This window comes from Lolium perenne, chromosome 1 (assembly GCF_019359855.2).
Source record: "Lolium perenne isolate Kyuss_39 chromosome 1, Kyuss_2.0, whole genome shotgun sequence".
Taxonomy (NCBI): Eukaryota; Viridiplantae; Streptophyta; class Magnoliopsida; order Poales; family Poaceae; genus Lolium; species Lolium perenne.
Genome location: NC_067244.2, coordinates 265,770,415 through 265,797,870, shown reverse-complemented (window position 1 = coordinate 265,797,870; position 27,456 = coordinate 265,770,415). Strand labels below are relative to the sequence as shown.

At 47.3% G+C, this 27,456-nt stretch overlaps 1 long non-coding RNA gene across 1 annotated transcript; it reads right to left on the bottom strand.

Moving 5' to 3' along the window:
- Positions 1-311: 311 nt before the first annotated feature.
- LOC127327869 (uncharacterized) lies at positions 312-3,456 on the bottom strand. Its single transcript, XR_011750799.1, has 4 exons — positions 2,945-3,456; positions 1,358-1,413; positions 847-1,241; positions 312-755 (listed from the first exon to the last, which is right to left on the bottom strand). It is a non-coding gene; the product is annotated as an uncharacterized lncRNA (long non-coding RNA).
- Positions 3,457-27,456: the final 24,000 nt, after the last annotated feature.

Sequence of the window (27,456 nt, the reverse complement as noted above, 5' to 3'; positions counted from 1 at the left end):
TAGTTTCAGCTTACACTTAATCAGTTGGCCACGCTGATCGCTCGTGGGATGGCGCGAGTAATGATCTGGCGAGAATGTGGGGAGACGAAGCACAAGCTAGAGGGACGAGAGCATCTCTAACGCGGCCATCTAAATCGAACGCATTGACCCGTCTGGTCGTAGCTGTTTAGGTGGCCACGCGGATACGCGGCTATGGCCGACAGTCCGTTTAGGTCGTGCAGTGCGTCCAACGCGCGGACGCAGCGCAAAACAAATAAATAGCAAAAAAAAAACAAAAAAAAACAAAAACAAGTTAATCTGCACTACTTAAAAAGAAGGAATGTGTTCCGTCGTCAACCATTCCCTGGTACGTCGTTCCTTTCGTCAAGCCTCCTCAGTCTCTCGCGTCGGGCATATCTCTCTCCTATTGACAAACCCCTTCGCTACCCAATAATCAAGCGCATTATACATGGAAAAAACATACAACGCGATCATTGCGCCTCCAATCCAAAACCAAAACTCAGCCAAACGCAATCATTGCCCCTCCAGATCAATGAATCAACAACGCCCAGCAGCCAGCAGGTCCAAGAGAGCTCCGGTGGTTGCCACATGCGACATAGCCGATCATGTTGTTGTGCAAGTCGCTGCCACAGCGCCGCCCGGCTGAACCCGTCCAATTCGATCAGTGCTCCCGGCGGTCGCTACCGCGGCGCCGCCTGGCAAAGCCCATACAATCAGATCTGCCGCGCCGCCTGCTGCGATCTAGATCACGTACACTGCAGGTACACCATCATTTTATCTTAAACAAAAATCTTAATCTGCACAATGAAGTTCCGAAAGTTATTTGAATCAATGTGTGTTGTTTACCATATAAGCAGCTTTGCAGGAGGTGGTTCTTGCCTGAACTCATCTTCATGGAGAACCTGTGGCATGCATTACGCAATAAACACCAACTGATCGAAAAATGAACTACCCACGAAGCCTCGTGAAACCTATCATCAAAAGAAAGCTCAAACATTTGTTCTTTCCCAGGAGACCCAACCGGGGACAAATCTAGGTATGCTCAGTGAGATGCAAGCACTCCAGTTGGTAAAGGTGAGAGCTCGGAAATGAACCTGAATTTTAACTTGCAAAACATATGACTTACTGGTTCCATTTAAGAAGGTGACATGATGATGAAGATGTTGATTGGCTAAGAAGAAATAACACTTACAGGAGGCAGCCAATCCATATGCCATATGAAGGGAAAGCAAACCTCCTGCCTGGTATATAAGCAAATATATCCTGATTAATTCCATGCCTTGTCAACCTGAATAAGTGATGTTTTTTATTGCTTTGTATATATTCCCGATATCAATATCAACCATGCTGAACTTACAACATCAATCCTTCACCAAGAATGCACAACATCCATCCTTCAGTAAGAACCACCCACTGATCCCAAATAACGGAAAAGGCAACGGGGTAAGGAAAGATATGTGCAGATGGATGTCCGCAAGAAAGATGAACTACTAAAAAGACATCGTGAAGCACATCAGAAAAGGATGTCATCGACCAGTAAGAGTAGCACAACACCATTCATGATAACTCTCTTAATTGTCTCCATACCAGTCAGCACTATGACAGTAAAAAGAAGAGCTCCAAGTGTACTCTTGTACGTACACAACCAACATTGTCTATAGAGAGCTCCTTGCATCATAGGTGAGGTATTTGACAATTAGTATTTAATTATTTTGTGCAGGTCAACTCCAATGGAGATGGGCTAAAATACAAGGAAAAAAAAGGTACTTTGCTCCGCCCGACAGTTTAAAATCATAGTTTGCACTATGAAGATATATAAATTAAAATAACAACCTGTTGAATTGTGAACACCTAACAATCTATTTTTTCGTGTCATCTAAAGTTAGTGGATATTGGACACACTTATTATTTTGATCTATGTAATTAACATAACAAATCTTTATATTGAACCTGATGTTTCATGCACGGTGACACACAATGAAAACATAGCAGGATGCTGCTACATTATGGAAAGACAAGCTGAGTTGAAAATACGAAATCTATAGTAATTTGCAAAAACACCGTAGATAGATAATTATGAGCCTACAATCATGGATTAAATAAATTAGCAGAAGGAGTGTTTATTGACCTGCCACTGCCGAAGAAGTTTTGTTTCCACTACAATGATCCAACTGACCAAATCGTTTTTAAGGTTGAGTCTCACTACAGGCTACCATCTGAACACTGAACCCAATAGGTGAAACTACCTGACAAAGTACTTCTAAATATAGAAAATGAACCGCAGCAAACAAATGATGCACATTTGAGCTAGCTGAATACACACAATTGTCTGCTCAGTAGAAACTGCGCTTGACTTTAGTATTTAGCATTATTCTTCTCCTTTCTGTTTGACAACTAAAGAATCTTTCTCTTTTTTCTTTAGCATCTCAAATGAGTACCACTATCACCGTGATATGCAAAAGTGGAAACTGTATGTTGGGCGTGGGCTAGATGGAACTAGAAGAATGCAGGCAGGAGAGCTGGGGTAGTGTAGGACATACAGATTACTGAATGATGTGCGCGCTTGATTGACGACAGATTTGGCCAACCTAATGGCTTGAGGTTATAAAGGTTTGTCGGTTCAAGCTTTGCATTGATGGTCAATCGTTTTTAATTATGCTATATTACATGTTGTAATATGGACAAATGTGCATGCATAAATGTCGCCGAATTTGCAAGTTCAGATTTCAGACAGTAGTGTGGTGTGCGTGCAATCAATCCCGTTTGGTCAATGAAGCCTAGAACATGATGGATATCAAGCAGTATATCCTACCCTATTAGCTGAACATTCACGTAAAATGGAATCTGTCGACCGGAGCGACAACAAAAATAAACTTCATTTCTAATCTCTGTTTAATTACAGCAAAGGTTATGTTAGAAAAAAAAGGAGATGAGAGGTACTTACAGTCTTGGGTTGCTTGGCTTTGCTCGAACCTGCCGGAGAGGGGCGTCCGCGCTGGCATCCTCGGATGTCGACCGGATTCACTCGAGACGCGTGGGAGGAGGAGGCCTGCCCTGTGCGGCCATCGAACCAGCAGTTCCACTGCCCGTAAATCAAGGTCCGCCGCTAGCTCCACGCCACCACCTCTGTTGGCGTCGAGCGCTGGGCCGCAGGCCTGTATCGAGCGGCGGAGAACAGCAAGGGCATGCCACCGGCACGAGTTTATTGAGACAGCGGCGATGACAGGTCGGTCGGCGAGCCCACCCAGCGGCGGGGAGGTAGGGGATTGGCCGGTCTGGTCACCGGCGGTGGGGAGGCAGAGGATGGGACAGTCAACGAGAGACAGAGGAGCTAGAGAGTCGGTCGGTGAGCGCAGTCAGCGTCGGGGAGGCAGGGGATTGGCCGGTCTGGTCGCCGGCGGTGGGGAGGCACATGGAGCGTCCCGACTCTTCACGCCCGTCACCGACTCAGTGAATGTTTCATGTCTTTTATGATTTTTACTTTTTTTTTTTAACAGAAACGGGTCTAGAAGACCCCAGAGATGCATTCAGCCCATCACACCTGGCGGGTACATTTTACAGAGAGACCCTTTTACATCTCTCGCACTGAGAAACCTAAAATTTAAAGAAAGGGCCTCCAGAATAGCAGAAAACACCCTAAAACTAAAAGATGAAAAGCAATTTCGTCATTGGTTGCCGCCGCCACCTCTCGCCGGCGATCTCAAGACGTGACCGTCGAGATCCGATGCCAAAGCAGGGCTCGACATCATGCATCCGGCGAAGCATCGCAGATGCCGGCCACTCCTCCTCCGGGGACGAACCACTTGGCGGTGGAGAAGCGTCGAGCTCCGACGAACGATGCGCAGAAGGGCCTTCGTCCTGGAGGTAGAGAAAGGGCTGCCATGTCGGCTGAAGATTATGGCGTCGAAAGAAGACGTTGTGTGTTCCGCACGAAGGAGCTCTACAAGAGCAGCTCCATAGCACCTCGAAGGCAATCGTCGATGCAGAGCTTGGGGAGCAGCCGCTCCGCCGCCATTTCCCTCGTCGCCACCATGGCACGCAAGGGGAAATTGCAGCCGAGCAGTCATCCACCTCGAACAACATCGGCGAAGAGGACATGATCCACCTCCTAGATCCGAAAGCAGCGCACCGCGCCTGAACTCCTCCTCGCCACCAAGGCCGGCCAGGAGAGAAGCAGCTAGGCACCTCACTGCTCTGATTTGGCCCTCCCCCTCGCCACCACGGCCGGCTAGGACAGCTTCGTCTTCGCAGCAACATCGAGGACGAGTAGAGCCTGGAGCCACCAAATTATTGAAGAAGACGGCGTCACCCTCACCACGACCTCTCTCCAACCACAGGAGCAGAGGCAGTGCAAGCATCAACCCTAATACGGCCTGGATCCGGCGGCGGAGCTCCGAGCCACCGCCTTCTCTACGGGGCATACGCCCAAACGATGGCATCAAGCCAAAAGAGAGAAGAAACCTATAGATCTACTCCTAATCTACTCTGGTACCAAACTTAGACCAACTCCAGCCAGTTATTCCGGCGGAGGGAGGGCAAAACTACTGTAGCGAGAGGAGCGCATGGAGGGGGTAAATGAGCAGGCTGATTTTTACTCTTCGACAGCTTCAATGTGCCTAAGAGGCTAACACTAGCATTCTGACAGAAAAATGGGTTGATTTTAATTGTTTTAGCAGTGAACTTAGATGCTACTACTTCGGAACAAACTGGGATAACGGGGGCTATAATGTTGAAATGTTGTATGATTGCTCTTGTAAGAAACCAGATGCATGTTGCATGGTTGCTCTTCTTACAAAACCGTGACAATTCAATTCAAATCGTTTTGATGATTGATTGTAGAATATCAAGATTTTTCACTACTACTTGAGTAATATCTACTGTTCCATATTCAGTTTGTAAAATGATTGTTAGAATCACATTAAGATTTTGAATAGCATTATTCTTATTAAAAATTGTTTTCGACCGAATATTTTGAAAATGTTTGGACAAAGAATCTAGAACGTGTGTTGCATATACACACTTACTATATGCATAGAGAGTTTACTTATCAAAATTCATTTTGATTGAAGGTCGGCTATTTTTTTACGTAGAACGTCAGGTGTTATGCCAAATCAGTTAAGTTGATAGAAGATAATTATGTTACAAGCTAGAGAGGAACTAGATAAGAGAGAGAACAAAGAGAAAAGAAATACATTAACATAAGGCACATGGCGGATTACTCACCATTATCAGGCTGCGCGCCTAGCTCTTTTCCTCTAGATTTCTCATCTAGATAGGTGTCAAGCAAGCAGATCACCTTTAAGCAAGTTCATCTTTAAGAAATTCTTAGAGCTGACATTCATGGTTGGATGCGTGTTGGAAGACTCTTCGACACCGATCTTTTCAAAGGTGTCAAGCCCTATAATTGTGACCATCAACTAATCTTTAGACAAAAAAACATGACATCCATCGCCACCACTTTGCCGGAGAGGAAAACTGAGATCGATGAATTGATGCATCAGTCAACTGAGCCAATAGGTGCCAAACAACTCGAGAATAGAGGCATCTAGGACCAGATGCCCGATCGTTTCTTGTTGTTGCTCGCAGAAAACACAATGATCCCCATGATCCATGACTCTAATCTAAAGCATGTCAATTGAACGTCAAATTATGGGGCCTCCCTAGCTGGCGGTCGAACGTCTAAGCGGTCACTTTCCGATAGGTCGCTCTCAGACAGTGCATGTTTCTCATTTCGTGTAATTAATGTCCATAATCAATGCATGGAAATTAGCATGGTAATAAGTAGAAGGCATGCATGGGGTGGACCACATTTTCTTCTCTCTCCTCGCGTCACTTGAAGAAAGATTCCTCCTCCATTCTTTTTTCTGGCTCGGTTGCATGCATTCCTAATTAGCGTGGCTAATCACCGCATGCAAATTTAGGGTCACCCATCGAATGTATGCAGCAGAAACCATTGTTTAAAATGATTTATCTTTCAAATGAACGCTTCGATTTAAGATTGTATAAAATTATCAACCCCTAAAGTTAATTTCATTTGAAACATTTTGATGGATTTTTTAGCTCACATGCTATTAGCAGATATTTTATTTTTAGCAATTGTTTGACGAAATTTGCTATTTATGGAAAATGTTGCATGCATTTGCTACGAGACAAAAATAATGATATGAGCGAGAATCTTTCTTAATTCTAAAATTCAAAATGTTTTATCTCCCAAATGACAACTTCAATTTAAGATACGTTTTCACTAATGAACTCGTCTCGATGAGATCTTCAAAACTAGCACTTAATATGTTTCGGTAACTTTTTTTTTCGGGTTAAAAGTTATCAGCCCTAAAATACGTCATTTATCAACCGTAAATTTAAAAACTTACCAACCCAAAAAGCTAATTTTATTTCGAATATTTTAGCGACTATTTTTTAGTTTACAAGCTATCAATCCAGTGCATCGTTATTTATCAACGGTAAATATAAATAACTACCAACACTAAAAAGCTAATTTCATTTAGAATATTTTAGCGAATCTTTTTTAATTTACAAGCTATCAACCTGGTGTCCCGTTATTTATCAATGGTAAATATAAATAACTACCAACCTTAAAAATTTAATTTCATTTAGAATATTTTTAGCGACTCTTTTTTAGTTTACAAAGCTATCAACCCGCTGCCCCGTTATTTATCAACGGTGAAAGTAAATACCTAGCAAACCCTTAAAAAGCTAATTTTATTTAAAATATTTTAGGAACTCTTTTTTAGTTTACAAGCTATCAACCCGGTGCCCCATTATTTATCAAAGGTAATTATAAAATAACTATCAACCCTAAAAAGTTAATTTTACTTAAAATATTTTAGCGACCATTTTTTTAGTTTACAAAGCTATCAACCCGGCGCCCCGTTATTTATCAACGGTAAAAATAAATAACTACCAACCCTAAAAAGTATTTCATTTGGAATATTTTAGCGACTCTTTTTTAGTTTACAAGCTATCAACCCAGTGACCTGTTATTTATCAATGGTAAATATAAATAACTATCAACTTTAAAAAGTTAATTTCATTTAGAATATTTTAGCGACTCTTTTTTTGTTTACAAGTTATCAACCTGGTGCCCCGGTATTTATCAACGTAAATACAAATACCTAGCAACCCTAAAAATTTAATTTCATTTAAAATATTTTAGTAACTTTTTTTAGCTTACAACTTAAAATGGTACTTAATTTGACTAGCAAGTGGTAGTTCATTTGAGTTGCAAGTGAATCTCCCACCCGTTATTTTCCCCCTTAAAACCACTAGCCCGAAAAAGGAAATTATAAAAGTTAATTTGAAAAAACATGAATTAGCGTACAAAATAACAACCAAAACGGAATTGCTAAAAGAGAATCCCCCACCCGGTATTCCCCCTACAAAATCACCAGCCAGAAAAAGGGAATTGGAAAAACCTTGTCTAAGTAATTGATAAAAGAAAATATTAAAAGGGAATTGATAAAAGGGACTGGGAGTGGCTGTGCAACACTTGCATGTGCTTAGGTCAACTGCCCACATGCATGCGCGTGGGCCAGGGTAGGTGCATGCTCGTGAACCAACCATGAATGTGAGCCTGCATGTGAGTGATTAGCCGAGTGAGTTGCATGCGCGTGATGAGTGGGACAGCTTGCATGCGCCCACACCTATGCAATTAATCAGAAAAAGACAAAACCACAACAGGAAGGAAAGGGAATAGATTCGCGCTGCCGCGCCAGACTGACTGCTCGAGCGGTTAAGTGCCAGGAGGGAATTCGCAAATTATGGGTTGTATTTTCTATATGTGTGAATTCTTGTGTGCATTGTATGTTTTTATTATTTTTCAAAAATGCATTGTACTTACATGTGAAAGCGAAAAGAACTGAGAACGCCGTGGCAACGCACGGGCACTGTACTAGTTTAAACTAAAGTTCGTTAAACTTAGCCCTATTTTGGGCAAATTTTACACAAAAGAAAGCCCTATATGGGCTTTAACAAAAAAAGGAAACCCTAGGCTAGGGTTTGGGACGCGGTGGCCGCCGGCGCGCCACCTACTCCCAGTAGTACATGTCGTTGTCGCCGTCGATGAGGATGACGCCCCCCGGTGGCGACACGCTGTTCCTGCTGGACACGCCGGAGGGCGCCGGGGACTCCGGCCAGGGCGACCACTGCGCCCTTTCCCAGGCGGAGTGCGGGTCTGGAGGGCTCGCCGGCCTGCGCAGGCGTGCCAGCCGCGCCGCCTCCTTCTCCCGCTGCTTCGCCGTAGCGGCCTCAAACTCTGCCTTGTGCTTGAGGCGGAGGAGGCGCACCTCCTCCTCCCGGAGCACGGCCTGGCGCGTGGCCTCCTCTTGCCGGCGCGCCATGGCGAGGAGGAACGCCCATGCGTCGGCGTCCTCCTTGGCCTTCCTGGCCTCCTCCTCCAGCGCGGAGCCGCGCAGCACCTCGATGAGGTGCGGCCATTTGGCCAGCTCCTCGAGGTCGTTGACCTCGACGGACGCCGCGAGCACGGCACGTAGCTCGGGGTCGTCGTCCTCCTCGGGCTGGGCCTGTGGTGAGGCCCGCGGCATAGCAGCCGCGGGCTCGTTGATGTAGAGGCCGCCGGGGCGGCGGCCTGCCCTCCTCGCCGGCTTGCGCGGCTGCACGCGAGGCCTCGCCATCGCCGAGGTGAAGCAGGTGCACCGGCGTGTAGCGTGCTCCACCTCGAACCACAGGTCCCACTAGGGACTCTTGCCGCTGTAGGCGGGGTCCTCCCGGAGGTTCGCCGGCAGCTGCGCGCGCCGCTGGATCTCCGCCAGGTGGGCGCGGCCGGTGGCCAGGATCGGCGGCACCAGAACCTGATCTGGGCTCAGGTGCCAGCCGTGGGGGAGGTGCACGTCACCCCACAACATTGGGGCACCGGCCTCCCAGAAGATCTGCGCCATCACGACGGTGACATAGATCCGTTCGCGCATCGGCGCCGGCGGACCCATGTCGAAAGGCACCGGCGCGGCTTGCCGGCTGCTGCTGGCCTGGTGGTCGTTCGCGCTAGGCTCGAACTCGCACTTCAGGGCCATGGCGGCGTGGAAGCTCGACCGAGCCTGCGTGCGGAGTGGAGTGGGAGTGGGGACTGGATAGGGACAGTCCGCCTCCCAGTCCACATTTAATAGGACTCGGGCGCCGACAGGTGGACCTGGGAGGCGAGCAGGCAGACACGGGAGGACGCCGCATGCCATCTGCGGCCACGCAAACTGGCCCAGATTTGAGCCAGGTTTGGGCCAGGTTTGGGTCGTCCCGGACACCGCGGCCATCCGCTTTTGGGATGCGTCGCGGCGTTGGGCGGGATGGGTCGCCGTGTTGGAGATGGCCTGACACTACCGGTATGGTCGGCCTTGATCTTGTTTTCTGCTTAGTTTGTTTGGTGTAACTCAAGAATAAAATGAAAAAAGAGGTTCAGTTGAACACCATACAAAAGTGCTCTCTATCTTCGTCTCGATTTATCTGTCGCGAGTTTTTTTTTTTGAACAGAAGGATTTTTATTGAACTAGCAACATTTTACAGAGAGGAGTGTGAATGGGTTCACACTGGACATGGATAGAACATCTCTACCAGGACAAAGACCTGTATATGAAGATAGGCACCTAACAGCTAGGGATCCTGTCTGAATTTTACATGCTAGTTTTGCCTCATTATGAGCCTTTACATTGAAGCATCTGTTGGTATGAGCTATCCTACTGCCACAGAAAGCTGATGATGCTCGAATAGATGCAAGGATAGGTCTAATGACCCAATGACCCGAATCCTCAAAAATGGATGTCACCGTTGCTGCTGAAGCCAAGACAGAGCAATCTGTGTAGAATTTTGGTTCATGTATGTGAAGATGTTCAGCTAGCATGGTAGCTAGGAGCAGCCCAAACGCTTCAGCGTGGAGTGGTGAAGACGCAGGTGGTGACAAGGCCGAGATATGCAGTTCATGGCAGTGTTGATTGCCTCTAGTTTGGATGATGATGCCAATGCCCGCCGAAGACGATTTATCGCTCCCTTCGTTTTTCCAAGCCGCGTCACAGAAGATGACATTACCTACAAGTAAAGAAGGATCTTGCTGTTGCACCTGTAGCTGGCTAGCCGAGAGTGTTAAGCTTTGTTCCTGAGGTTTCACCAAATCCTCAAGCTTAGAGGCATGCATGATTGCATTAGCTATAGGAAACACCTGAGAGGGTTTACAGAATTTTCTACCAAATTGAGCATCATTTCTTGCCTTCCATAGACACCACAAGAAGGGACGGAGCTTCAGTGACTTTCTCTCCCCACAAAGTCACTGACTTTGAGTCACTTACAGGTGGGACCAGGTGGGGCCCACATAATGAAGGGTCCCACCTGGACCCACTTGTAAGTGACTCAAAGTCAGTGACTTTGTGGGGAGAGAAAGTCACTGAAGCTCGATCCCACAAGAAGGTGTATAAACTAGTAATATCAGCATGGGGATGAGCGGAAGCAATAAGAGCTTGAATCATTTCAGGAACCGAGTGATGGGTAGCAGCAAAGACCTCTGTTCTGATAAACCAAGGAGAGGAAAACAATGCAGCTTTTGAGAAAGGACATAGAAAAAGCATGTGCATTTCATCCTCTATGCTACCACATCTAGCACATTCGCCATTAATGTGTTTGCAGAACTTACTTGCACGCTTACCAGTTGGAAGTGCTCGGCGAAGAAGCCTCCAGGCGAAAGTTTGGACTCTTGGAGCCATAAGTTTTTCTCTCCATACCTGGTTCAGAAGGTGAACAATCTGCGGAGGAACTGCTTTCGGTCTCTGATTTGCTGGCAGCGCAAGGTTATCAAAGCAATGCTTGTAGGCACTTTTCGAGGAGCAATGACCTGCAGGGGTTAGTTTCCAAACCAGAACATCCTGCCCAGGAGAATTAACAATAGGAGTTTGCAATATAGCATCAGCGATTTGAGGAGTGAAAAGAGAATTAACAAGTTGCACGTTCCATCTTTTCTGGTTGGGCACCCAAAGGTCCTTAACAACTGCTGGGCATTCATAAGGAGGTTGTTGAATGATCAAATTATCATAAATAGTTTGCCACTGCGAGAACCAAGGAGAACTCCATATGGAGCTACTGCCATCCACAATTTGGTAAAAAGAAGCTGAGATTAGAAGCGGCCTTACCTTAAGAATTGCTGTCCAGAAGGCAGATTTTGGTATGTCTTGCTTCGCCCTCCAAATGGATGTATCACTGTGGTATTTTGACTTAAGGATGAGAGCAAGATGATTCTCAGGTTCCTTTGCTAACCTCCAGGCCGCTGAAAGAACTAAACTTTGATTAATGGCATGCAAGTTTCTCACACCTAGGCCACCGATACTTTTTTCTATGCAAATGTCAGCCCATGCTCTAAGACAAAGACTCTTTGTAGTTGGTTCTTCCTTTACTCATGTCCACCAAAAACTCCTTATGATAGCTGTGAGTTTTGATAGAAACTTTTTTGAAAAGAGGATATTGGACATATAGTAGACAAGTATAAATGAAAAGACAGATTTAATAAGAGTTAATATAGCAGCATGTGAAAGCCTGTTGGCTTTGTAAGCACTCAATTTAGATATAAATTTTTCATAAACAAAATTGTAGGCTGCTGATGTTGTGGGTATACTTCATGGGTGTTGTCGAGGGTACTCCTCGGCAATGCCCTTCGTATGGGGCTTAGGGTAGATGGAATCCTGTAGGCTGACACGAGACATCGGTTATCAAACAAGCGGGGAGAGCGATTTACCCAGGTTCGGAGCCCTTGATGAGGTAAAACCCTTACGTCCTGCCTGTCTGATCTTGATTATGAAAATATCGGGTTACAATGGGGTGCCGAAGGTTTCGGCTGTGATCTCGTCGAGAGACTAAGTTCTGCAGGGACCTAGCTCTAGACTTGCGGTGACTATGATTGCTAAGAAGATGTGTGTCCTCGGCAGCCTCTCTCCTGGCCCTTATATTCGGAGCCAGGTCTCAAGAGATCTGTCCGGGTACAACTAGGTTACAAAGGCCCTAGTTCTAAGCTTTCCTTGTATTCCTCGTCTCCTTTCCTTGTTCTTCAAGGATTCTTCTTTGGAACCGACGCAATGGCCCACCTGGCCTTCGACTGCCTTCATGGGCCCCTGGTTGGGCCGCAAGAGGTAGTGCAACATTAGTTACCTGAAGGGTAATGCCCACATCAGTAGCCCCCGAGTGCTTGGCCGAAGATACTTCGGGCAGGGACTAAAGCATGCCTTCTGTCGAATATCCACTTTTAGACGATAGGTCTTGTCCTCCTTGTAATAGCAACGTCTTCTTTTATCGGGTGCGCGTTCAGCGCTCCCGATGGGAGTAGCCCCCGAGTCTAGGTACGGATGTTTGCAACCGTGCGTAGACTCAAGTTGTACTACTCGAATGTTTCTCTTCTGCCGAAGCCTCTTTCAACTTGTTATAGTCATCCGATATTTCCCTTTTTTATCGGGTCTTCATTTCTTCTAAAGAAGATCAAGTACGTAAGGGATGCTGAGTAACATGCCCAGTTTTTACCGGTTAACTGCCAATGGCAAAACATCATTACCCTACACAGAATCAAGTCCCCGGGTATGATTCTGGACTGCACCAAATCACCTTCGAGTTCTCCACTTTTATCGGGTGCGTACTCGGTACTCCTGATAGGAGTAGCCCCCGAGTCTGAGCGCGGATGCTTGCAACCGAGTGCAGACTTTAGCCCAAGACACTCGAACCTTTCTTCAGATACTTTTGAGTTAATTTCTCTTGCAATAATCTTCGAGCCCAAATTATATCGGGTGCGCGTTCAGCGCTCCCGATTGGAGTAGCCCCCGAGTCTAGGCACGGATGCTTGCATACGTGTGTAGACTCAAATTGAACCACTCGATAGTTTTAATTCTCTTCGAATGCTCCGGGCGTAGGCGATACTTCTGATGACATCATTGGTGACGTAGCAACTGCTGCATTTTGATAGATAGGACGTGACCTGACGGGCCCACCCTACTTCTGTGCAGTCAGTTTAGGAAATGACCGGTACTTGTGAAGTTATCAAAGCGTCTCCTCGATCTTCGCGCATAATGATGAAAAGAAATCCCTTAATAAATCAAAGGTAGCAACACGTGGCCACCCAATCTGAAACTCCCCTTAGTTTATAATCTTCATAGGGCAGATTTTACCCTTTCCATGCTTTCTCCTTGCATCCTTTCTTCCTCGTTCATCCTCCCTGCTTTCGACCGCTGCGCCGCCGCCGCCGCTTTTTAGACCTCCTTTAGATCTCGCGATGGTGAAGAAGAGGAGTCTCACTCTTGCCGCCAGCGCCACGACTAGCGGCGCCGCTACCAAGGCTCCCCCAAGCTCATCGAGGAGAGGCGCATCGGATGCTTCTCCCCCAGTTCCAGTGCCGCCCGTGCCGGAAAGCTCCACAGCTGGGCCTGCGCCCGGCGATTGGCCGGTTTCCACTACCACGAAACGCGACGAGAAGAAGGCTCGAAGTCTCGGCATAATCTCCTCCGATGAGGGGAACATCATTCTTCCAGGTGCGGCTTCGCGGCCCAATCCCCCTGCCGGTTTTACTGTGATGTTCTTATCTTTCCTGTATCGAGGTCTTTCGCTTCCTGCTCATGAATTCCTCCATCGCCTCCTTCGTGTGTATGAGATCCAACTGTGGCAGTTGACCCCCAATTCGATCCTTCACCTTGCAATCTTTATCACCCTATGTGAGGCCTTCCTGGGAATCAAGCCCCATTTTGGTTTGTGGAAGAAGATCTTCTTCGTGAAGAGATATAACTACAGTGGTGGGTCCTTTGTCATCGGCGGAGTTGGATTCGTCGTCCGAAAAGAGGTTAACTATTTCAACTTTCCAATGAGGGAATCTGTTCAAGGATGGAGGTTGAAGTGGTTCTATATTAGAGATTCATCTGCGACCGACACCCAGCTTCCCCCATTCACTGATGTCCTGGAGGCTGTGCCTAAGAAATCTTGGAAGAATATTCTTTCACCCGATGAAAAGCCAACAGTCGATAGATTATTTGAGAGATTTCTTCGGATCAAAGAATCTGAAGGCCAAACCATGATAGGTACTGAGGTAGCTGCCATGTTCTTGAAACGTCGAGTCCAGCCAATCATGTCTAGGGCCCACCCGATGTGGTTGTATTCGGGCCCCAAGGACGAGACTAGAGTAAACGTTGCTGAACTATCCGAGAAGGAGCTACTCGATGAAGTTAAGCGCCTTACTCTCTTTAGCCAAGAAGACTCGATTCCACTTATATCCCTTCAACCGCCTTTTGATGCTGACCATCCACCAACCGAGGTAGTTTTTCCCTTCTGAGTTTATATTTAACCTTGTTGCTTCCGCCTTCATAATTTCTGTTATCCTTACTCGATTTTTCTTCGACATATCCCTATAGTTCCCGAATGTTTGCAAAACTTGTCGAATGATGCTTCTGAAGAAAGAGACTCTTCAATTCCTGTAGAATCCCATGCCGAAGGAAATATAAATCCAGAAGATGAGCACGATGACCCGATGAATCCTGAGGCTTCTTCCATCGATCCTCAATCCCTTGCCGACGATATAAGTGATACGGCGGGGTCGATCCATGATGACGACACTGATCGCACTGCCTTTGTTGATGCAGCTGCGGAGAAGGCCGATGTGCTACCCTCAAAGAGATCGTCCGGCGGCTTTGCCGATGAAGACGATCTTTTCGATATGTAAGTCCTTACTTCTCACTCTAAAGTTAAACTCTGATGAAGTTCATCTGTATTCATTTCTCGTTTTGTCTAATTTATATTTCTGTAGTGACGAGGGCTTCATCAAACCTCCTTCCAAGAAGGTCAAGGCGAGCATCAGCAAGCCAATTCCAGCAGCCTCGGAAGCTTCGGCTCCTGCTGCAGCCCCGGCGGCTCAAGTCTCAACAGCTTCTTCCCTCTCCAAAGGGAAGGAGATTCCTTCACCTGCTGCAGCCACAGCCCCTCCTCCTGAGAAACATGTAAGTCTTTTCTGTTTTGATAATATGCTCATCTCTAGTAGTTCCCGAGTGGATCTTTTCTGAAAATTGGTTCTATTGTTTGATAATAGCCAACTTTTCTCGTTTTCCCAGGATTTTCGAGCTGTTATTTCTTCTCTGGAGGCCTTCGCATCTCAATATTCTTCTCTTGAAGCCGATAAAGCTCGACTGCAAAAAGAGGTCGAGTCTACTTCTTCGAAGCTGGAAGGGGCAATTAAAATTGCTGCCGAAGCCCGCCGGAACGCCGATTCCTTGAAGGATGAACTTGAGAGGCTGAAGAGGAAGCTGAAAGATGAAGAAACTTCGCGCCTTGCTGCCGAAGCTCAAATGAATGAGAAAGATGATCTTCTTCGCCAATCTGTTTTGGCCTTGCTCAGTAATTCTCATTTGGCTTTCTTTTCGACTATCCTTGCATTGATTCAATTTGTAGTTAACAAATTCTTTTTTTCGTTCTTTGCAGAAGCTGCCGATATCCCCGCTGAGGCTTTGGACAAGCTCCCGAATAATTCTCCTTCTAGTGCTTTGTCGCTGACCCTTGAGTCTCACAAGCTTGTTCAATCCCTTCTCCAGAAGAATAAAGGAGTCATGGCGAGGATGCACTCAATGATCTTTCCCAAAGTCGACCAGAACAAAACTCTGGAACAGTTAACTGATGCCTTTGTTGTCGACATGAAGGAAGTTATCGAGGTATTCAAACGTACTTCGCGTACCTACGGCGCCCTCCTAGCTTTCCAGCTCATGATGGGTCATGGCTTCAAAGCCGACATTGAACAAATGTCCAAGGAACTGCCGAAGGAGCAAGATGGGCGACTTGTTGATTTGGGTGACTTTAAAATTCCAGCGCTTAGATGCGCTCGCCAACTTCTTGAGTTGGTCTCGTCAAAGAAATCATCCACTGGCCCAAGCTTGTCAAACCAGACTCAAGCCCCTTGAGTTCATTTTTGTTGGATTGTAATCTTGCTTGTTTAAAACAATTTCCTGTCATAAGACTTTGTGATTGTAATGAATTTTGTACTGGCAATGTTTGCCAGTACCCTCCTGTTATAATACTTTTATTTGCACGCTCCCGATGGGAGTAAGTTCCAATGATGAACCTATATAATCCATCATGCTCTTAATAACTTTGCAGGTGTTTCCTGTACCCTCCTTTACCGAAGATTCTTCGGGTGCTTCTTCTGATAGTGATCGTCTTCAACGCATGAAAGCTCGGATCGCCCAGATGGAGAAAGATATGCGTGATATTTATGCTTTGGCCGCTATTATCAAGAAAAAGGGCGAACTAGCCACCGACGCAGAGCGATATGCTCTTGCTGAGTTGCAGAAGGCCACAGAAAGTTTGAACTGTAAGTTCCCTGACTTCCTGTTCCTGAACTTCTGTAATAATAAAGGTATCCTCTTATCTTTTCTTCTTTCATTGCTTCTTGTAGTCATAGCTCTGAACCCAGCTGAAGAAAACAAGCGTATTCATGAACGCGTGAATGTATTGAATCATCTAGAGTCTGTAGATGAAGTTTTCTGGAGGAGTCAATCAAAAGCTTCCACTGTCGCGAAGTTTCAAGATCGGGTTCAACAGGTCCACCGATTCTTTGACAAGTACTATAGGAATTTAAGGATAATCTGGAAGATAATGTTCCCTTTGAACGGGGTCGCTCCTACACTGCTGACTTTAATGTCAGAATTCGGCAATACCAAAAAGATCCGAAGCTTGATTCGAGCACAGCTTATTGCGGGAGCTAAAGCTGCTTTTCCCCTTGTTCTTGCACGGCATCCTTCCGCGGACTTAATGTCAATCGCTAATGTCGATGGTGACTTAGGACCTCACTTTCCGAAGGTGGAGGTTCCTGCTGCCATCGTTATTGAAAGACTTGAGCATTCTTCCATAACATCCGGAGAAGCGGCGGTTCCGCAAGAATAGTCCTGAACTATGCTCCCGTTGTAAGGAAAATACTCCAATACTTGTTGCATCCGACTGTTCGGATGCTTAAACTGATTTATCGGCAGGTGTATATATGTACCTCCTTTTTGTAATTACGTTTTGGTGCCGTTGGCAAGGTTTTAGTATAAATGGAGTAAATCTTAATTACTCGTTTTACATCTGTATTATGATGTATACGTATGCTTGTCGGCAGCAAATTCCATTGAGTGATCAGCTCATGTTGCGAGTTTGTAAAACCCGATGTAAGTGCAACTTTGCTTTCAACCGACGATGTATGTTTTGGCGGCAGCCCCCGAGCGAATCGATGGACCTAAGCCTGCCAGTGACTCCGTCGCTCTTAAGTACTTCTGTAGTTTAAAGTACCGGTCTTGGGTATTTTCGTAAGTATATGTTTACTTCCCTTGCTATCTGCAGCGCTCGTATATATTTGAGGCTTTTCTAGCAAGGGGTGAAAGTCCCGTAAGTATTGCCTCGTAGCACTCGTAATTTCAGAGGCTTTTTAGATGACAATCTTAGGTGAATTTTCGAGTAAACCAATGTTCACTGTAGTATACGAACAGGGTTCTCAAAAAACTTTGTTTGGGTGACCCAAATCTCTGCAATACTTCAGATAAACAAAATTTAAGTCTTTATTAATAACGTAAGCTAAAAACGAAGTGGCTTGAAAATCCTTATTGAAAGGGAAAAATAATAATGCGTGGCGCTATCCATCTTCTTTAACCAAGAGGAGGGTTCTTCTTATCTTCGATCTTGTCTAAAGAGCCGGTGGCTTTGGTAACGCCGGTGATTCCATCCGAAGTGCTTGCGGCGAGCGCGAGGTCTTTACTGTCGTCGACAGAGGCCTTGCTATCAGTTGCCGAAGGTCCAACTATCGAAACTTTCGGTGTAGGATCATCCGGTTTCTTCTTTGATTTTCTGACGCGCTCGTCCTCCTTAACGTCGAGTGGCAATGATTTGGAGGGGAAGTCAACAGGTTCTTGCTTTACTCCAAATTTTGCAGCAATCCTCTGAAACTCGCGATCACAGTTATCTGAGCGTGAGAAACTTCCATAGATTGTAATGTTTGTTCCATTGTTTCCTGGCATCTTGAGCTTGAGATACGCATAATGTGGCACAACCATGAACTTGGCATAGGCTGGTCTCCCGAGTATAGCGTGGTACTGTGATTCCCAATCTACTACCTCGGACTATATTTTTTCCTTCCTGAAATTGTCGGGCTTCCCAAAAACAACATTCAAGAAAACCCTACCAAGAGAGTACGCTGGTGAGGTGGGGAGGATGCCGTGAAAACATGTGTCGGATTCTTCCAACATCCTCAATGTAATTCCCATGTTCCTGACTGTGTTTGCAAATATCAGATTTAAGCCACTTCCTCCGTCCATGAATACTTTGCTCATATTGTATCCTCCTACTTGCGCCTCAACTACCAAGGCAGCGTGTCCTGGTTTTGGGATTGTCATCGGATGGTCCGCTCTGCTGAACAGGATACTCTGAGATGACCAATCGATATACTCTGGAACGTTTGCCATGGTACTTTCTGCCAGGTTGATTTCTTGAGTCAGCTTTTTCATCTCTCTTCTCGAAACACCAGTTTTGTGGATCATGTTCATTTGTCCTCGTGGTGGAGGGAAAGACTCGTTAGGGTTACGAGGCTGTACTTGCTGAACTTGGTGCTGAGGTGGTGGTGGCGGCGGTGGTTGACTTGGCTGCTGCTGCTGCTGCATAAACTTCTGCATCTCGATGAACTGCCGACAATCCCTGAGTAGGTGACTTGACTTCGTCTTGTTGTCTTTGGAGTCGACATAAGCGTGCAGGTAACAGGGAGCGTTCAGCTGCTCGGCAAAAGGGAGTTCTGGGACCCTTGAGGGTCGTGATTTGTAATTACTGCGGTTCCCGCGATTGCTGTCCTGTCGATCATCTCGCCTGTCATCGTATCGATCATCTCGTCGATCAGAATATCCTGCAGCTACTATGTTGGTATCATCGTATCCGCGCTCTTTTCTTCTCTTACGATGGTCTCTTCGACTACCCGAATCGTGCCTCGGCTGATCGTCGTCTTCATCGTCACTGCGTGGTCGGGGCTTTCGTACATTATCTTCACCATCAGCCCAACTGTTGGCGATCTCCATTAATTTGGTTATGGTCTTCGGCTTTTTGCGTCCAAGCTCCTCTATGTAAGATTCACGTCGGATGCCATCGCTAAAAGCGTCGATTGCTCTGTCGATAGAGACGTCTTCGGCAGCGTTCAGGAGCTTGGTGAATCTCCCGATGTACGCACGCATCGACTCCTTCGGCTTCTGCTGGCAGTGGCGTAACTCCTCAATTCCGACTGGCCTTTTATACGTAGCCTGGAAATTTTTTACGAAAGCATCTACCAGTTCGTCCCATGATTTGATGGATCCTTTCTGCAGACTTCTTAACCAGGCTCGTGCTGAATCCTTCAAGTAGAGCTGCAGACACTGCATTGCTGCTATTTGGTTCCCCTTGTGTAAGATTACGGTCTGCAGATAATCATCTATCCAGGACCTCGGCTCCTGCTGCCCGTCATACTTGGCAGCGTCAGTAGGAGTAGGTTTAAACCTTTTGGGCGGCATTGTCTCGCGGATCTTGTAGCTTAAACAATCGGCTCCTCTCATCTCGCCGTCGTACTCCTGGCTTTCTTCAGAATCATCACTATCGTATCCTTCCCTTGCCGCTCGTCGTCGCCTAGCTCTGTCGATCCTGCTCTGAGTGATTTCATCTCGAGCGTCCTTCGAACGGTGCCTTGAGCCGCTGGCTTGGAGCGCAGACTTTTCTTTTCGCGGAACTAGGTTGTTTCCAAGAATTGCGAGGCTTTCCAAGGCGCCTCGATGAGCTTGAGCCATGGGGCCTTCGGGCGCTGGTTGCTGATTAATTAAATATGCCGCGAGGTTCGCGGTTGCTCCTTCGACGGTCTTTGGCCTCAGCATACCCGCAGTGTCCGTGGTCATGAAAGAATTCGATAAATTTGACGTTATTTCTTTTGCGTCGTTTTCTGAGAGCCTGGACAACCTTGAACGATGCTTCGCTACGCCATGAGTGCTTCGAGAGGCGCTTCCTTGCGAGGCCCTGCGGCGCTCACTAGACTGATCCGCTGCGAGTATTCGACGATTGAGAGTAGCTTGCTCATTCGACAATCGTTCCCGATTCTTCTCCAAGATCCTTCGATACGCATTGAGAGTTCCAACCGACGTTCCGGTGGGAAGCGGCGAGTTGTTTGTTATGGCATCCCGAGCCGCTGCCCACTCTTCCTCCGCGATGGTGTAATCGATGTCGTCGTTGCTGGTGCTATTTTCAGAGTTACGCCGTCTGCCGGAGCGGGGGGTGCGATCTCCTTCTTCTCCTCCGTTCCTCGTGTTTCCTGCGTTGAGGGTAGCATAGACTTGGTGACGTGCTATCCTCCAGGTAGTCATCCGGATGGTGTTGTCGATACTTTCCTCTCCTGACGAATATCTAGCGCTGCAGATGAACGGTGTGTCGCTTGACCCCAATCCGTGCCTGGTGTCGCAGTTCAAGCAGTAATACGAGGTCATATCAGATGACATGGAATCATCAGATTCAACCGACATCAGGGACACCGACCGAGGGGTCGATGGTGGAAATGAATTCGTCGAGTCTGTTAAGCCAGCCGACAGGTCGATTGATGATGACGCGACTGATCCTGTAGCCAATGATGACGATTTCCTTGCTGATCTGGGGACAAACGGCTCGATCAGCCGAAGGATCCCTTCCGTGCTAACGTTGCAATGAACACTCCCGAACGTCATCTCCAGATTTCCTTGCAGATCCGAAAAGTTCGAACGAGATGAGTCGATGTGTGGGGTGAACTCGAAGGAGCCGAATCGAATCGAACTCCCTGAGCTTGACGAAGAAGGTGCCGGTGGTGACACCGGCGGTGTCGATGAAGCTGCCGATGACATGGCCGAATCTGCCGATGACGGATCTTGTGCCAACAGGGTTCCCACAGACGGCGCCAATTGTCGAGGGTACTCCTCGGCAATGCCCTTCGTATGGGGCTTAGGGTAGATGGAATCCTGTAGGCTGACACGAGACATCGGTTATCAAACAAGCGGGGAGAGCGATTTACCCAGGTTCGGGGCCCTTGATGAGGTAAAACCCTTACGTCCTGCCTGTCTGATCTTGATTATGAAAATATCGGGTTACAATGGGGTGCCGAAGGTTTCGGCTGTGATCTCGTCGAGAGACTAAGTTCTGCAGGGACCTAGCTCTAGACTTGCGGTGACTATGATTGCTAAGAAGATGTGTGTCCTCGGCAGCCTCTCTCCTGGCCCTTATATTGGGAGCCAGGTCTCGAGAGATCTGTCCGGGTACGACTAGGTTACAAAGGCCCTAGTTCTAAGCTTTCCTTGTATTCCTCGTCTCCTTTCCTTGTTCTTCAAGGATTCTTCTTTGGAACCAACGCAATGGCCCACCTGGCCTTCGACTGCCTTCATGGGCCCCTGGTTGGGCCGCAAGAGGTAGTGCAACATTAGTTACCTGAAGGGTAATGCCCACATCAGGTGTACCATCGACAGTGCCTAGATCCGGCAAGCCCGGGTGGCCCACAGACGGTGATGGTGGCGTATGGCCCATCGGGCGGCCCAGTTGCTGTAGATCAAGATGGATGAAGTCCAGCCCAGGAGCAAGGAGCCGGATCCACCGACCAACTCAAGAAGTCGGATCTGGCCTGGCCCATCAGGGGTAGCCGGATCCGGTACGACGTATAAGGGAAGGCGGATCATTGACGTACACGGCAAGATAGCATACCGTAGTTAGGCGACTTGTATTTCGGCTAGGACTCTCCTTGTAAACCCTAGATCCTGGCGCCTTTATAAGACGGATCCCGGGAGCCCTAGAGGCACAACCACAACTCATTGTAACAACGCGAAAGTGCCCAGATAATTTCAGACAAGCAGCAGTAGGCCCTGTCCTTGAGCAGGTGTTCTGAAGCTGGGTAAATCGCGTACCACCGTCCCGAGGACTCTCCGCCCAATGGCCCCTACTTCTTCTTCCCTCCATGAGGATCCCTCCTCTGGAGTACCGTCGAATAGGCAACGACAGTTGGCGCCCACCGTGGGGCGAGCGGCGTCTGGAGGCCGGAACCGGGAGGGTTCCGCCATGGGAAGCTACGACGAATCCATCACTGTGGGGCATGTCCTTTATGCCGGAAATTTTTCGATCGTCCCTCAGGACGAGTGCTGGATTCCGGCTAAAACCGACCCCATCAAGCTCTCCATCGTCCCAATCGGCGGAATTCACATCTTCATCGGCGAGACCATCGATTCCGACGGAAACGCTCTGGTAAGTCACGCTGACGCGACCGCCGCTGAGCAGGACGCAGTCGCGAAGATCCGATCTGAGCCGCAGGAACTTCCCAAGGAAGATTCCGCCTTAGATCTGGAAATTACAAAACCCACCCAATCCGCCCCGGAGCAGGAAATTACGCTGGAAGACCAATGCAGATCCGCCTGGGTCTCCCAGGTGTTAGAGAAGCAAAGGTGCCACTTCGTGCACTTACTCGCACATACCGCAGGAACCGCCCCTGCACAGGATGGAGCCAGACCCATGCAGGTTGAAGCTACCGGAGATAGCGATGCCCCGGATCATCAGGAGGCTGCTAGAGACAGTGTCACTCCGGATCAGCAAGAGGATGCCGGAGATAAAGAAGAGTCAATCCTTGGCAACTTAAGCCCAACTTCCGACGATGCGTCATCCATGAACACAGAGGAATACAACCGCGCTATGAAGGAGCTGGAAGATGAGGAGAAAGCTGAGGCAGAATCCGCCCCGCCAAAGAAGGTCCTTGCGACCATAACCGGGCTGAAGCAGGAAGCTGACGACAAAGCTACTCCGACTGACGCCAGACTTCCAGGCCCGTCCAATTCAGAGACTCCGCCTTCGCGGCCACGTCGTCGCGTTGCGCCGGATCCCGGAGAAGAACGTACACTCGAGCACGGGGAAAATCTGTCCGCAGAAGAGCTCGTCGAACAAGCAGGCATAGGTGCTATTGCGCATTCGGAGATCCTCAACAAGCCGATAACTCCGAACGATGCCGCAGATCTGGAGGCTCTAGAAGCCAAGAGGCAGGAAATGCTGGTTACCGCCAAAAGATTTGCCAACACCGCAATGGCAATGCTGGAGGAAAGGCAAGAGGCACAAGAAGTGATGGAGAATTTCCTCAAAAGAGAGCGCGAAGCTGTAGACTCCCTGGAGAAGGCCAAAAAACTCCGAAAGCAGTGGGAATCCATGATGGGCGATGCCCACAAGGAAGCAGACAGGATCCGTCGGTGACAAGGGATTAACTTGTCAATGCCTATAGATTGTAGGCTAGGGTTTAGTTGGAAGTAGAGGGTAAGTAGATCTCGAAGGTTTCAGCCGAAAAGTACTCGACGATTAGGAAAACTAGGGTTTGTAAACAATGATTCGATACTTTCTTTGTCCCTCGACTCCCCCTTATATAGGAGGTGGAGCCGAGGGATTCGTGTTGTACAAGTTACAAAGTCCGGGACGGTTTCTAATTCATCCCGTAAGATTACAAATAACCCTTTCTATTACAACTCTAGCTTTCCTTAATAACATCTTGGGCTTCCGAATCTTCTTATTCTTCGGGTAGTGGGCCTTCAGTAAACCCCGGGTACTATCTTCGGCAGGCCCATTTGGGATGCCTATGTCAGTAGCCCCCGAGATTTTGCTTGAATCGTAGAGTCAGGGAAAATCTCCACTGTTTATGCTTACTCAACATCTTAAACCTTTCTATATTTCTTCATATAAATTTTTATATTGTACAGGGATAATGGTAGTTGGGGCTAGTTCATCTGACGGATCAGGTACTAGTTAACTGCTCTAGTGGCAATCCGCAAAAACCTACTTCAAAATCACGTCCCTGGACATGATCTCGGGATACTGGTGTAAACTTCGACAGGTGCCGCTTAAGGTCTTACCATTCTGTCGAGTCCCAGTCAAATTTATCGAGTACCTAACGCGTCCGTTAGGATTTTTCTTCGTATCTGTTGATACGGATAAAAGTAGCAGAGCGCAGTCTTCGGCGATGCCACGCCCAACAGAACGGATCTGGGGTCTTATCTTCGCAAATTTGCGGCATTCAGAAATTGATCGCAACTTTGGCGTTCTGAGAATATATTGTCGAGTGCTTTTCCGGCTGTTGGAATGGCACATTTTATCGAGTCAAATATGACTTATATTACTCTCCCGATGGGAGTATATGTAGAGTTAATTATAACTCGAAATATACTCTCTTGCTTTTCTATCTTTTCTCTTTTTTAATTTCATCGGGCACGCGAACAGCGTTCCCGATGGGAGTAGCCCCCGAGGCTACAGCCAAGAACTTGTGCTTGGTTGTAGGCTCAACATTTTAGTCCACCTTGTCGCTATATTGTCATTATCTCCTGATATAATCTTCTTTTCCTCTCTCGGGTGCGCGAACAGCGCTCCCGATGGGAGTAGCCCCCGAGGCTACAGCCAAGAACTTGTGCTTGGTTGTAGGCTCCCACAATTTCTATATTGCCATACTCGAAATTTTACTTTTATCGAAGTAGCCCCCGAGCGTTTGGGCAAAAACTTGTATGTGACCAAAGGCTCCCGAAGTATTCAAATAACTTCTCCTGTCGCCAATCTTCTTTTTTATTTTTCTTGTCGGCACGCCTCCCTTATTCAAATTCACTTCATCTCTATTAATAGCCGAGATTTTCCTGTCTTGTGGATCCATTGTTTCTACCACGTTGACACGTCTTGCAAGTGGGGGACACACGTCCTCCGCTTTTCCTGGCGCGCCTCCTGTAGCGCCCGTTCTGTTGCTTCATAGTAAAAATACCTTTTTACCCTCTCATTATGAATTCATTTTCAACCGCACGATTTCTCCATCCAACGATGCGTTGCCTCGCCCGATTCCTATATAAACCTTTCTTCAACCTCGGTTCACTCCTTCGCTTGCGCCGCACATCTGTTCTTCTTCACAAAGACTTCCCCTGCGCCCAACTCTTTCTGATCTTCCGCACGCACGACATTGCTTCTCCAGTGCCATTGATGCCACCGCGCACGCGACTCACTCGCCACAGCACTCCAGAATCCAAGATGGCCTCTGAGGATCTGGAATGGGAGAGATCTAAAATCTCCAACCAAGACGTCAACATGCTGAAGAGGCTTGGTCTGATGAAGAAAGAAGACGCCATCCGCTTTCCCAGCGAAGAGAGCTACCCAAACCCTCCAATGGAGTATCGGGTTAGTTTCGTTGATCACCTCATCCGCGGCCTTTCTGCCCCAATTCACGATTTCCTCCGCGGCCTTCTTTTTGTTTATGGAATTCAACTGCACCAGTTGACTCCCAATTCCATTCTCCACATTTCTATTTTTATCACGCTGTGCGAATGCTTCCTTGGAATCCCTCCCAATTGGGCTCTTTGGAAACGCATTTTCTGCCTTCGCCGCAATGGCGCTCACAACGCCACCTATAACATAGGTGGTGTTGTTATCTGTGTCCGAACTGACGTTGATTACTTCGACGTCAAATTTCCTGATTCTGTCCAAGGATGGCGCAAAAGGTGGCTCTACATACACGAAGAAAGTGCCAATTCTGTGGAACACAACATAGTCCCTTTTGACGGGAATGCCAAAATTCAACGCCGCCGCTCCTGGGATGCTGAAGCTTCCGAAGAAGAGAAAAAGGCGACAGAAGCGCTTATGTCTCGTATTCATCAGCTTCAAAATACTCGAGGCAAAGAGCTGTCTGGTGTTCAAATCACTGCCTATTTTCTTCGGATTAGAGTGCAGCCTCTTCAGGCTCGCAAAAATCCCCTCTGGACGTATGTTGGTGAAAATGACGCCAATAGGCTCTCTAATGATATTTCTGTGAAGGACTTGGAAAAGCTTATTCGAAGAATTTCCTCGCTGAGCAAGAGGGATCCTATTCCCTCCTCTTGCCGCGTGGAACCATACAGCTCCGCCAATCCTCTCCCCAAGGTATTTTGTCTTCTCGAATTTCTATTTTGTTCCGAACTTTCCCTACATCTCATTGTATTGATATCTCTCGAATTTTTCTTTTGTCTCTATTTTTCTGTAGAACCATCCTACTATGGCTTCCCTTCCTCCTCTTCCTGAAGGTGGAGATGTCGATGAAAGGGCCGTTGTTGCCGATGACAACCAGGAAGCCCCCTCTTTTGTGCATGAACCCGCAGATTCCCGAAAATCTGCGGGATCTATTGAAAAGGATGCTGCCTCTGAAGGTACTACATCAGCACAATCTCCTCCTCCTGCTGTTTCTCCAAAGAACAAAAGAAAAAGGAGTGATGTCGAAGATTCCGGGACCTCCAAACCCGAAGAAACTGCTCCTTCACCGCGAAAGGCAGCTTATGATCCTTATCTTGAATCCCTCGTCAGCTCGTAAGTTCCTTGCCTCTTTTTATTTTACTATTCGAAGAATTTATTTGCCTTGCTTTTTATGCTGGCACCCTTTTTCCACAGTGATGACGATGAAGAAACACCAACTTTGGATGTGGCTGCTCGAACGAGTACGTCACATACTCTAGTTATTTCGGAGCCGCCAGTTGAGGGAGAAGAATCCTCGCCTCCTCAACAAAACGTCAGCGCGTCTACTCCTCCTTCGAGCCCCCTTGTCCCTTCGCCAAAAAGAGCAAGGACTGAAGCAATTCCGGAGCCGAATCTCCAATTGAGTAGCTCTTCTAACCCTCTCTTGGATGATGTAAGTTTTCAATACTCTTGTTACTGTCTGTACTTCCTCTGTTTGCTTCTGAATACCATTATATTTTTCTCATAATTTTCTTGCTTTGTCCCTTTCTTTTCTTGACAGCCCATGATTAAAGACCTTATCCGCATCGGTGCTCAATTCATTGGGTATCGTGAATATGCCAACAAAACTGAAGGTAATGCCTTGCTGCTTTCTTTTTGTACCATTACTCTGTTACTCCGTTGTTGTCGATATTTTAACGAAATTTTATCTTTCCTGGCAGAAAAATTGACGGCTATCAATGAACGTGCCAATGCACTTGCTCAAAAATTAGAGCAGAGTGAAGAGGCTCGTAAGAAGGCCGAATTAGACGCTGTTCAAGCTAGAGCAGAGGCAGACAATGCCAAGACTGAAGCTGCTAGTGTCGAAGATCTTAGAAAGAGACTTCACACTGCCGAGACTTCGCTGAGCGAGCAGATAGCTGCACAATCTGCTCGCGAGGAAGCGATCCTTAAACGTATAAGGGCGCAAAGTCGCCGCTTCCTCAGTAAGTATCTGAACCACTGCATATCCTTTGTATTTTCTTCTCTGCATTCGTTTGTTGCTCAATAAGTTTCTTCCTTGACAGGTAGAACAGCTCAAGAGTTTGAACTCGAAGATCCTGACAATGATGCTCTTCTTGACGCCCTTTCAGTCCTCGAGTTTCGTGGGTCAGAGGCACGCGAAGGCATTGATCATGCCACAACAGGACTGTCGCGGCTCTTTCCCTATTTCTTCCCAAAGAAAGAGGAACCCGTAACTTTCCTTAACCTGGCCAA